General features: G+C 39.6%; 2 long non-coding RNA genes across 2 annotated transcripts in view; one reads left to right on the forward strand and one right to left on the reverse strand.

The window, feature by feature from the left end:
• LOC117203306 (uncharacterized) overlaps positions 1–13,090 on the reverse strand; it is a 35,308-nt gene extending 22,218 nt beyond the window's left edge. The window contains exons 1-2 of the long non-coding RNA XR_004486001.2: positions 12,827–13,090; positions 8,485–8,530 (exon numbers count right to left, since the gene is read on the reverse strand). This is a non-coding gene — a long non-coding RNA (uncharacterized LOC117203306). The remainder of the gene's footprint in view (positions 1–8,484; positions 8,531–12,826) is intronic.
• Positions 1,077–4,969, forward strand: LOC125961648 (uncharacterized). Its single transcript, XR_007472622.1, has 3 exons — positions 1,077–2,042; positions 4,286–4,490; positions 4,717–4,969. It is a non-coding gene; the product is annotated as an uncharacterized LOC125961648 (long non-coding RNA).
• Positions 13,091–13,313: the final 223 nt, after the last annotated feature.

Raw genomic sequence — 13,313 nt, forward strand, 5'->3', positions numbered from 1 at the left:
GCCCTGACTGCTTGTGTTACTTATCTGTTACTCCATAGCAGATTACTCTAAATCATAGAGGCTTAAGACAACAATCAGTTATTTTCTGACAGTTTCTGTGGATGAGGAATCTGGGCACGGCTTAGCTGGGTGCCTCTGGCGCAGGGTTGCAGCCTTGCCTCTGACAAGGCTATAGTCAAGGTGCTGGCCAAAGCTGCAGTCATTTCCAGGCTTGAATGGAGGAGATTCTGCCTCCAAGCTCACTCACCTGGCTGTTGGCCAAAGACATCTTCTTTTCCTTGCCATGCAGTTATCTCTATAAGGCATCTCACAACATGACAGCTGTCTTCCCAGAGAGTGAGTCAGTGAGAGAACATAAGATGGTGCCCAAGACAGAAGCCAGTCTTTTTATAACCTCATCTCAAAAGCAACATCCCATTTCTTGTGCTGTATTCAGTTAGTTAGAAGTGAGTCAGTAAGTCCAGCCCACAATCAACTGGAGGGAGGGGTGTCACACAAAAGAGTGAATATTGGGAGGCAAGTATTGGGAATACTGGGGACCGTTATGGGCTGTCTTGGAGGCTCTCTACCACACCACTGTACGCAAGCCATTTCTCATGGTTGGGTTTGCAGTGGGCAGTCTTGAGGCATGAAGTAACATCTCCTTCTGGGACAAAGGACAAGCTTAGCTTGCTGCTTGCTAGAAAAGCAGTGGGTTCCCCAAGTTTATTGTTCCCCAGCTGCAACACAAACCCACTGCACATGTGGCATCTCTCTGGGCCCCTCCATGTCACCCGTGTGGAACTTGGAGACAAGGGGAATTGATGCAGACATTCTGATGCTCATTCTTTTTTTGATGTGCTGTGAATAATAAAGTTCTTTTTCTCTCACTCAGCTGTCTCATGTCTTCTTCCAGCATGACAGTTTGACTGAACAGGACAGCCTCATCAGAACTGTGTACAGAATTGTGAGACCAGCATTCACACAAGAGACCCATGTACATATCCTTCATTTTATTTGACAAATACTTATGTAACCAGGCAGGTATCCTTCTAAGAGTTTGTGAATATAAACTCATTTAAGCCATGAGGTAGGCACTATTAAAAATTCCTGTTTTGGGACTTCCCTGGTGGTGCAGTGGTTGGGAATCTGCCTGCCAATGCAGGGGACATGGGTTCGAGCCCTGGTTAATAAACAGGCAACTGTTTATTAACTGTTTATAAGCAGGGCAGGTCATGCCCTGCTTGCCTCTTACTAAGACTGATTGTCAGTTGCCCCTTTCTGCACCTTTAAAGCCAGCAGTGTTGCATCTCTCTGACCATTCTTCCACAGTTGCATCTCTTTCTCTCTCTTCTATTGCCTCCCTCTTCCACTTTTTTTTATTTTAGAAATACCACATCTTTATCCATTCATCTGTCGATGGGCATTTAGGTTGCTTCCACGTCCTGGCTATTGTAAATAATGCTGCAATGAACACTGGGGTGCATGTGTCTTTTTAAATTATGGTTTTCTCAGGGTATATGCCTAGTAGTGGGATGGCTGGGTCATATGTTAGTTCTATTTTTAATTTTTTAATGAACCTCCATACTGTTCTCCATAGTGGCTGTATCAGTTTACATTCACACCAACAGTGCAAGAGGGTTCCCTTTTCTCCACACCCTCTCCAGCATTTATTGTTTGTAGATTGTTTGATGATGGCCATTCTGACCGGTGTGAGGTGATACCTCATTGTACTTTTGATTTGCATTTTTCTAATGATTAGTGATATTAAGCATCCTTTCATGTGTTTGTTGGCAATCTGTATATCTTCTTTGGAGAAATGTTTATTTAGGTCTTCTGCCCATTTTTGGATTGGGTTGTTTGTTTTCTTGATATTGAGCTGCATGAGCTGCTTGTATATTTTGGAGATTAATCCATTGTCAGTTGCTTCGTTTGCAAATATTTTCTCTGATTCTAAGGGTTGTCTTTTTGTCTTGTTTATGGTTTCCTTTGCTGTGCAAGAGCTTTTAAGTTTCATTAGGTCCCATTTGTTTATTTTTTTTTAATTTCCATTTCTCTAGGATGTGGGTCAAAAAAGATCTTGCTGTGATTTATGTCATAGAGTGTTCTGCCTATGTTTTCCTCTAAGAGTTTGATAGTGTCTGGCCTTATATTTAGGTCTTTAATCCATTTTGAGTTTATTTTTGTGTATGGTGTTAAGAAGTGTTCTAATTTCATTCTTTTACTTGTAGCTGTCCAGTTTTCCAAGCATCACTTATTGAAGAGGCTGTCTTACCTCCACAGTATATTCTTGCCTCCTTTATCAAAGATAAGGTGACCACGCACCTACAGTCAACGAATCTATGACAAAGGAGGCAAGGATATACAATGGAGAAAAGACAGTCTCCCTCCACTTACATGCACATTTTTGTCAGTAAGTAGGTACTACAGTACTACACCATCTGTAGTTGGCTGAATCCATGGATGCAGAACTGTTGATACAAAGGGCTGCCTAAAAGTTAGCCACGTATTTTCAGCTGGGGTTGGGGTAGGGGGTCAGCACCCCTAACCCCCTTGTTCTTCAAGGGTCAACTGTATATATATAAAATTTTAAATTTCACCATGTATTGTGTTATTACTGTGTGATTATCTCACTTAATCGTAACAACTTTATGAAGTAGGAACTACTTTCCTGAATGAAAAAAACTGAAGCTAGGGAGTTAGGTGATGTGCTTGGGTCCAGAGCTGGTAAACAGCAGAGTAAGATTCAAACCCAGGACTGTTTTCCTCTAAAGCCATGTCCTTAATCACTACACTGTACTGAAATTTGTTCAAATTGTATTTTTCTTTCTACTTTCTAAGAAAATGTTTATGATAGTGAAAATTGGGTTTTTCTGTTGGAGGGATAGCCAGTTAATAGTCAGTAAATAACAGTTAAAAGTCCAATAAAGATACCATCTCTTTATTGCCTCTATGTGCTGCTTACCATTTTCTAAATGGAATTTTATATTACCACAGACTTTTGTAACTAATTTTGACTTTTTATACCATGCCCAAAGTTTCTGGACTGTTAATACTGCTTGCTTTTTAAAAAGCCAAACGGGTATAAGTTCCTCCAAAGGCTGTGAGCTTTGGGCTTTGTTTATTTGCAGAGTTTAAAAATAAACGAGACCTCAGGAAATCACGTGATCCAGTTTCTTGCCTTGAATACCTCAAATCACCACATTTTCTTGCTATTTAGGGAAATGTATAGGATTCCATTTTAAGCATATAGGATCATTCTATGATCTAGTTTCCAGAAGTATTTTCCTCTACCTGCTTTTCATATGATTGTTCTCCAATGCAAATAAGTAGCAATTAAAAATAATTTACCCCAATCATGGGTTAAAATTACAAGTAACGAGATGCAATTTGAAAGACGTGGTTGAAGTCAAATACCATGCCTGTAAAACTTCCAAACAGATGGTACTAGGCTTGAAGAAACAACACAAGGCAAAAGTGGTAAGATAATTAAAACTGCAGTGTACTGGGGGCTTCCCTGGTGGTGCAGTGGTTAAGAATCCACCTGCCAATGCAGGGGACACGGGTTCGAGCCCTGGTCCAGGGAGATCCCACATGCCGTGGAGCAACTAAGCCCGTGCGCCACAACTATTAAGCCTGCACTCTAGAGCCTGCGAACCACAACTACTGAAGCCTGCGCCCAGGCGCAGCAATGAAGACCCAACACAGCCAAAAATAAATAAATAAATTTATATTTAAAAATTGCAGTATACTGAGGAATACAGTCAATAGTGAAGGCAATCTACGTTGCATAAAGAAAAAATTAAGGTGTTTTTCTCATTTTTCATATGTTATATCAAGGATATAAAATCCCCCTTAAAAGTACAGTTCATCTTTGTACCTTGAAACTTCCCTCTGCACACCCTCTCCAGCATTTATTGTTTCTACATTTTTTGATGATGGCCATTCTGACCAGTGTGAGATGATATCTCATTGTAGTTTTGATTTGCATTTCTCTAATGATTAATGATGTTGAGCATTCTTTCATGTGTTTGTTGGCAATCTGTATATCTTCTTTGGAGAAATGTCTATTTAGGTCTTCTGCCTATTTTTGGATTGGGTTGGGTTTTTTTTGTTATTGAACTGCCTGAGCTGCTTGTAAATCTTGGAGATTAATCCTTTGTCAGTTGCTTCATTTGCAAATATTTTCTCCCATTCTGAGGGTTGTCTTTTGGTCTTGTTTATGGTTTCCTTTGCTGTGCAAAAGCTTTTAAGTTTCATTAGGTCCCATTGTTTATTTTCGTTTTTATTTCCATTTCTCTAGGAGGTGGATCAAAAAGGATCTTGCAGTGATTTATGTCATAGAGTGTTCTGCCTATGTTTTCCTCTAAGAGTTTGATAGTGTCTGGCCTTACATTTAGGTCTTTAATCCATTCTGAGTTTATTTTTGTGTATGGTGTTAGGGAGTGTTCTAATTTCATACTTTTACATGTACCTGTCCAGTTTTCCCAGCCCCACTTATTGAAGAGGCTGTCTTTTCTCCATGGTATATTCTTTTTTTTTTTTTTTTTTTTGCATTACGCGGGCCTCTCACTGTTGTGGCCTCTCCCGTTGCGAAGCACAGGCTCTGGACGCGCAGGCTCAGCGGCCATGGCTCACGGGCCCAGCCGCTCCGCGGCATGTGGGATCTTCCCAGACCGGGGCACGAACCCCTGTCCCCTGCATCGGCAGGCGGACCCTCAACCACTGCGCCACCAGGGAAGCCCTCCATGGTATATTCTTGCCTCCTTTATCAAAGATAAGGTGACCATATGTGCGTGGGTTTATCTCTGGGCTTTCTATCCTGTTCCATTGATCTATATTTCTGTTTTTGTGCCAGTACCATACTGTCTTGATTACTGTAGCCTTGCACTGTTGGTGGAAATGTAAACTGATACAGCCACTATAGAGAACAGTATGGAGGTTCCTTAAAAAACTAAAAATAGAACTACCATACAGCCCAGCAATCCCACTACTGAGAAAACCATACCTGAGAAAACCATAATTCAAAAAGAGTCATGTACCAAAATGTTCATTGCAGCTCTATTTACAATAGCCAGGACATGGAAGCAACCTAAGTGTCCACCATCAGATGAATGGATAAAGAAGATGTGGCACATACATACAGTGGAATATTACTCAGCCATAAAAAGAAACGAAATTGAGATATTTGTAGTGAGATGGATGGACCTAGAGTCTGTCATACAGAGTGAAGTCAGAAAGAGAAAAACAAATACCGTATGCTAACACATATATATGGAATCTAAGGAAAAAAAAAAAGGTCATGAAGAACCTAGGGGTAAAACGGGAATAAAAACACAGACCTACTAGAGAATGGACTTGAGGATATGGGGAGGGGAAGGGTAAGCTGTGATAAAGTGAGAGAGTGGCATGGATATATATACACTACCAAACGTAAAATAGATAGCTAGTGGGAAGCAGCCGCATAGCACAGGGAGATCAGCTCGGTGCTTTGTGACCACCTAGAGAGGTGGGATAGGGAGAGTGGGAGGGAGGGAGACGCAAGAGGGAAGAGATATGGGAACATACGTATAACTGATTCACTTTGTTATAAAGCAGAAACTAACACACCATTGTAAAGGAATTATACTGCAATAAAGATGTTAAAAAAACAAACAACAAAAAAACTTCCCTCTGTCTTAACACAGGGCTTTGCAGAGGAAGTGTTTGTTGAATTAGTAATGTTTATATTTACATAAGATTGCCTTAAAAGCACCTTGCAGATATCTAGAAGAGAAAATAAGTCATAAATGGTTTACTTAAACTACATAAAAATTAAGTAGGTGTTCAAATGACAAGTTTCAGATTCAAGTCCCCATCCACAGTGGATCATTACATATGTAAAGGCCAGGTTTGGAGATGGGGGAAGGAGTTGAGAAGCAGGTGATAGTGTGGAGTTTAGTCGTGGGAATAGGTCCTTTTATATGTTTCATAAATGATTTAAACTACTGATCTGGGTGGGGATTATATTTTTAATTTCTACCTCCCTGAACCTAGCACAGTACCTGGCACACACTAGGCACTAAACAAATAGTTATTGAATGAAGAATGAAGAGAACAAAAGGCATTAAATTCTTAGATGACACCAAACGAAGGAGTAGGAATGGCGAAAGGTAACCGACAACTTGCTTTTTGAAAATGCACCCCATCTTTAAGAATGTTTCTGCATGCACACCCCTGTACAAATTATAATTGTGACCTATAGCACATACACATACACATATTGTACACATAGTACAATATAAACCCCAAATTTAAAAATATGAAATAATCAATATATTTAAATAATTTAATGGTATTTGATTAATAGTATAAGAGCGTTTTGCTTTCACTTGATGTTTTGTTACTTGGTATGTTATTCCTTTTTAAAATTCTTGGCTTAACTCTTCTTGATATCGTGATTTGCAGATCTGGTCCTAAGGTTAGATTATTCTAATACTACATTTTAATAGCTATCATAACTGGAAAAGATATTTCAACAAGATATTTAGATTTAAATGGAAGAAATGCATTGTTGTTGACTGTATCTATTAAAGTACTCATTTTCTTTTTTCGATCTCATCAACCAGTTCTACAAAGGTTTATATTGAAGTTTGACTAGTAAATTTCCATTTTGCTTGCTATCAATCAGCAATTCTTGCAAACTACAGGCATACCTCATTTTATTGTGCTTCACTTTATTGCACTTTGCAGATACGGCACTTTTTACAGCTTGAAGGTTTGTGGCAACCCTGTGTTGAGCCTGTCTATTGGCACCATTTTTCCAATAGCATTTGCTTACTTCGTGGCTCTGTGTCACATTTTGGTAATTCTTGCAATATTTCAAACTTGTTCTTATTATGGTGCTCTGTGATCAGTGATCTTTGATGTTCCTATTGCAAAAAGATTATGGCTCACTGAAAGTTCAGATGATGGCTAGCATATTTTAGAAATAAAGTCTTTTTTAAATTAAGGTATGTACTTTTTTTAGATATAATGCTATTGCACACTTAATATACTGCAGTAGAGTGTAAACATAACTTTTATATGCACTGGGAAACCAAAAAATTTGTGACTCACTTTATTGCAATATTTGCTTCATTGCAGTGGTCTGGAACCGAACCTGCAGTATCTCAGAGGTCTGCCTGTGACTTAAAAGAATTTTATCTTTTCAACAGATGAATTTAAGACCCACTGAAATCCATTATTTGGAAAATATTTAAACAAATAAAAAATTGTTTCCAAAATTTTTAAGCGTGCATATATTAGTTTTAATAGGACACATGCACCGTTTTTTGCAACAAAATTACATTTTTCCAAATGCTTTTAAGCCCAAGCATCTTGAATACTATGATAGAAGATAAAGAGTTTCCACAATGACTCCCCATCTCAATACAAAATATTATATAGATTCTATTGAAAGGATTAGTTTTTACAAAATTAATCACATCAATGACTTCCTATACCACACAAAACTGCATCACACTGATGATGGATGAATGAAGGTTTCCCTTCAAGTGGAAGCGCACCCTTCTCAGGATACCTCGCAGAGCATACGAATGACTGACAAAGGACTGTATGAGCATGCCGGTGGCAGTGCATATGTTGAATAATACAGCTTAATTTCTTCCTTTTTAGGTAAAACAAATAGAGACGGTCCGTGACTTACAATGGTTCACCTTACGATTTTTCAACTTCACGATGGTGTGAAAGCAATATGAATTCAGTAGAAACCGAACTCCAAATTTTGACTTTTATCTTTTCCTGAGCTAGGGATATGCTGCTATGATCCTCTCTCGTGATGCTGGATAGCGGCAGCTCCTGGTCAGCCAGGCAATCGGGAGGGTAAACAACCCATACGCTTCCAACCATTCTGGACCCAGAAAACTATTCCATTTTTCAGTTTCGGTACAGTATTCAATGAATTACATGAGATATCCAACACTTTATTATAAAGTAGACTTTGTGTTAGAGGATTTTACCCAACGGTAGGCTAATGTAAGGATTCTGAACAGGTTTAAGCTAGGCTTGGCTAAGCTATGACGTCTAGTAGGTAGGGTGTATTAAATGCATTTTAGAATATTTTCGACTTATCATAGATTTATTGGGGATGTAACCCCATCGTAAGTTGAGGAAGATCTGTTACACACTGGGATATCCTTTCTCAACTGTAGTAAATTGTCTTGAGTACTCCTAGGATTTGTACCCTCCACTTTGGATGTCTTGTCTTAACAAATGTGATGAAATTAAAAATCATCCAGGAAAAATAGTTTTGGTAAAACAGGTGCAGAGGAGTTCAATAGGATAATCAAAATAACCTCTTAAATATAGTTTGAGAAGTGTAAGTATGCTAAACAAGCATCTAGAGTTCCGATTTTAAAGTCTAATGATGAAATATAATTCTAAATGTAAGAATAATTCTAAGTTGCATTATAGGAGTGTGAATTGAAGGGCTGAGAGAATGCTCTCACTATACTAAGGACTTACCCAATCGTTTCAAAGAAGATTCCATGTCTCATAATGGGCATCTCATCTAAAAAAGAATGTGGAGAATTTGGAAAGAAGTTGTACGAGAGTTGTAAAACATTAAAAAAAAGAGAGAAAAAGAGGTGTAGAAAAAGTTAAAAGAACTGAAGCTGTTTATTCTAGAAAACCTAGGGAATTTAAGGGTGTTCTGGTATATGAAGAGTTATAGTCCTTTAAGTTCCATTTAAGCCTTTGACATATCTGGTTGAGCCAGACACAGATACCTTAGGGAACTAGATGAGGAAATAACAGCAATGCATGCATCTCTTTAAGCCAAAGGCTATTAAGACTTTGCCATATGAGACAGGTTCAATCATTAATTGCACATAATTAACAGTAAATAACTGAGTCACCAAATGAATGGTGTTTAAGAAAGCTATTATTCTATACTGATAATTAACTAAAATAATTATTATCTTCAAAGGCTACCTAGTAGGTTAGAGCTCAAAGGCCTACTATGATTCTCTGAGGGACACAGGAACTCCTGACAGGACTTATGTAAATAAGCTACTGTCAACTAACAACAGACACAGTTTATGTATGTAACAGACTATCCAAACAAGAGAGAAAAAAACAAAGAGGGAAAATGAGAAAGAAAAAAGGGGCAATTTTTATTTTGTTCTTGATGCTCATAATAACTAGATCGGAAGATAATGAGATTTCCTTAACAGGGAAGGATAATAGTTTTACTTCAGATAATGGAATGTTCTTAGCAAGATTTAAAGCAATTTCTAGCAGCTTTTTAATCAAAAAGCTGACGCTAGCAGTTTAGGCGGTTTGATCTCCTAACACTTCCCGTTGGTTTTTTTCATGAGTCTAATATAGAAAGTAAGAAAGTTCTGTGATCTGAAAAGCCATGGCCGCAGACTCAGCGGCCATGGCTCACGGGCCCAGCGGCTCCACGGCATGTGGGATCTTCCTGGACTGGGGCACGAACCCGTGTCCCCTGCATCGGCAGGCGGACTCTCAACCACTGCGCCACCAGGGAAGTCCTGAAAAGCCTTATATTTGACCCTAATATAGTCTTGCTTTAAAACGGAGTTTTCTCTTTATTACAAAACACACCTGAACTTTAGGCATTTCAGTTTTGAGTTTGAACATGGCTAACTTGGCCCAAGAAAGATGTTGAGCTTTGAGCCACTCCCACAGGCAACACACAAAATGAGCATGCTCTGAACTGTTTTCCAGATCAAGGAAACAGGGTAATTCTGCTTTGTGCTAAGGCAGTATAAACCGGTCTGTTTCAGTTCCCGTGAGGATCTGAGTTATTCTAACTATACTTTGCATTGCTTTATTAAATTGCTTTGCTCAAAAAATTCAATATATTGGTCATTTAAACTCATATTCTCCCCTATTTTTACAGCAGGCTTTTCTTGTTAATTAGTTTCTGAGCCAATTCATGGCTAGGACTATGCCTTAAACGACTTTCCCAATAAAAATGGCTTTCTCTTTTCTGAAGTTGTGGGATATTACGGTTGGTATATCAATGGATAAACATAGCTGGAAACTATAGCAACAACTCATGATGTCTGACCCACTTAAGTAGGTGAGTCTGTAGTAGAATGAAAGAAAAGGTGCTATAAAAACTATGCAAATAACATGAATCAAAAACACCTTTCCTGGACTTCCCTGGTGGCGCAGCGGTTGAGAGTCCGCCTGCCGATGCAAGGGACACGGGTTCGTGCCCTGGCCCGGGAAGATCCCACATGCCGCGTAGCAACTAAGCCCGTGCGCCACAACTATTGAGCTTGCACTCCAGAGCCCACAAGCCACAAATACTGAGCCCGCGTGCTACAACTACCGAAGCGTGCGCGCCTTGAGCCCGTGCTCTGCAACAAGAGAAGCCACCGCAATGAGAAGCCCGTGCACCGCAACGAAGAGTAGCCCCCGCTCGCCGCAACTGGAGAAAGCTCGTGTGCAGCAACGAAAACCCAATGCAGCCAAAAATATATAAATTTTTAAAAAAGATCATAAACCGGAACTCACTTAAAAATAAAAAACAACAGGCACTCATCTCATCGTAACATATTATTTAAAAAGAAATACTGTATAACCTGGTTAGGTAGTTTTTTCTTTTTGTTTTTGTTTTATGTTTGGGTCAATAGTTTACAGTATTGACAGTCCAGTTATCTAAACTGAACATAACTATATCTTAGTATTTCTTTTATGATTTTTTCCTGTTACTTTTAGGACTTCTACAAAAATCCCAAAACTCTAAAAACTGACCATTCTTTATAGTAGTGCAAATGAAATATGAAATACTGGCATTTTTATATCTGTGTTAGAGCTAACAATAACGATGATGACAATAGCAATCAACTGATAATATGTTCCAGTCATTCTACTAGGTTCATTTGATCCTCATAGCAATTTCATGAGATAAGCACTATTACTATCTGTTTTACTGAGGAGAAAAAAATACTGTTATCATCCTTACGTTCTTACGTTCCTGACAAAACCTTTGCTTGCAGAGGTGAAATAATCTGTCGGAAGTAGAAAGTGGCAGAGCCACAACTTAAATTTGGGTCTGTCCGATTCCAAAGCTTGTGCTCATAATGTCTACATTATAGATATAACAGATGAACACAACATTTGCCCAATCTGCATGAACTGAATCGTATTTTCAAACAAAATACTGGAATCCAGAGTCTAACAAAAAACTTTCTCTATTTAAAAAATGTACTTACATGAATTTACAAGGCATAAACATCAACTAGATATTGCTGAACATTCAACAACTTTTACAGTGTAAACTTAAAAGAAATTGGAAACATAAAGGAAAAAGGAGATATGATCTATATCTATAGGTGAATATGATTGATCAAAATGATCAGCCTTAAAGTGTGTCCTTTAATTTTAAGTGAAAAAACCCTTCAATAGTTTGTGAATATATTTATGACCTCTAGTGTTCTGAGAAATCAAGCTATTAAATTGCAGCTCTCAGATTATAAAGGCAAAATACCCAACATTTTATCAGTTGAACGTCACCCGCCAACTTTTGTCTTGAAGCATTTGTGGGAGTTGGAGTGTGTGTGTGTGTGTGTGTGTGTGTCTATATGTGTGTGTGTGTGTGTGTGTGTGTGTTCTTCACGGCAGGAGGACAAATTTATCTTGGAAATATAATGGTTCCCAGATGTTTGTTTTTCAAACAAAAGAAAAAAGAAATTGAAAAGTGGTGATAGCCAGGTATTTGTCTCTGAAGTGAGAATGATATGATTCCACTTGGAGTTCATTGTCACAAAAGTTCCTTTTGTCTGAGAAATTTTTCAGCACTGTGACTATGGCTTTAGTTAAGAGATATCACTGATCACTTATTGATTTTGTTTCAAGAGAGGAACTTCTCTAGCTTCTCTGTGCTTTATTGTGCGGATTGCTTTGTATGGATCACGGTAAAAACATATAAAGGACCACTGGCAATGTGTTGATTAGTATCTACTGGATTTTAGAATCCACTGTATTTTATATCCATTTCTGTATGCCGCTGAATATCACTGTTTAGAAAGTTTTGTAGGATTATTATGTTTTGAACTATAAAAGTATTTGATTCACAAACCATTTTCTTTAAGAAGGAGGCCATACAATGTTAATTGACATCAGAAATGAATATTCTTACCTTTTCTGTGAGACTAAAGTTTTGAATATTTTAAATATAAGGAAATGTCCCCTGAATTTAGGGAAGCCACACATAAATCAGTTCTTCTAATTACCTTTATTAGTTCGTTTGTTCATAGATTTGTGGCAAGTTCTCTAGAATCATATGAGCTAAAGTATAGGTCATTGACTCAAAATCTGAAATACGATATGCACGTGGGATTCTTTAAATAGTTGTTTGAGTCTATCTTCAAGTGACATCTGATAAAACCTAACTGGTTGTGGGGCAAAACCAAAAAGCACTCTACTTCAAACTCTTGACCACTTCACTCCACACCCATTTAATCACGCACACATTCTGTACCTCTCTTCACCCTGTCTGAAAAAAAAAGATTCATATGGCTCTAAAATGCAACTTCTGTATTTAAATAGCCAGAGTAATAAGAAGCTGTACAGTGTGCCCTCAGCTGACTTGGAGATTAATGGAATGCCAATATACACACAGACACACGCACACAGACACACACACACACAGAGGATCCAAAAAGAGGTGTGGAAAGGAAGTTTCTCTGTATAAAGGATCTGCCAATCTGTGAAAGCGCTCTCCTGTCTTACAAAGGCCAAAACTCTGCTGATGAAAAAGTAGAAAACTGTTCAGAGAATGCTAAATGAAGCATAGCTGTTACCCTGAATTATCTGGATACTTATTCACCGCTCTGAGTGTCCAGTTTACACCCCATCACATGCCCTCCAGGCCACTCCCAGGTGGCTCTCGTCTCTCCGGGCGTCCGGCGGTCCTGCTCCCTTCCCGCCAGGGTCAAGTTCCCCCGCCAAGCCCGGGCGCTAGGGCCCACGCCGTTCTTGGGCCCCTGGGCATTGGTCACTATAAGCTGAGCAGCGGGAAACAAACGAAGAGTATGAGCCTCTAGGCGGGATCCCGCGGGGTCCTATGAACTTTGCGCCCACGGCGAGGGGCCGGACCTCGCGCTGCGCCGGGGCTCTCGCGCGGGTTCTCGGGAAAGCGGGAGGACAGCGGGTCTCCGCGGCGGGGGCACAGCTCAGCCTGCGGCTCCTTCCCGGCGCCAGCCGCCCCGCAGCCGGGAGCCGGCGCCTAACCCGGAGCACGGCCGGACGCCCAGCTCTCCCCGGCGGCCCCGCGCACCCTGCGGGAGGAGCCGGCCGCCGTGACGCGTCAGGGA

The sequence above is a fragment of the Orcinus orca genome, chromosome 17 (assembly GCF_937001465.1).
Source record: "Orcinus orca chromosome 17, mOrcOrc1.1, whole genome shotgun sequence".
NCBI lineage: Eukaryota > Metazoa > Chordata > Mammalia > Artiodactyla > Delphinidae > Orcinus > Orcinus orca.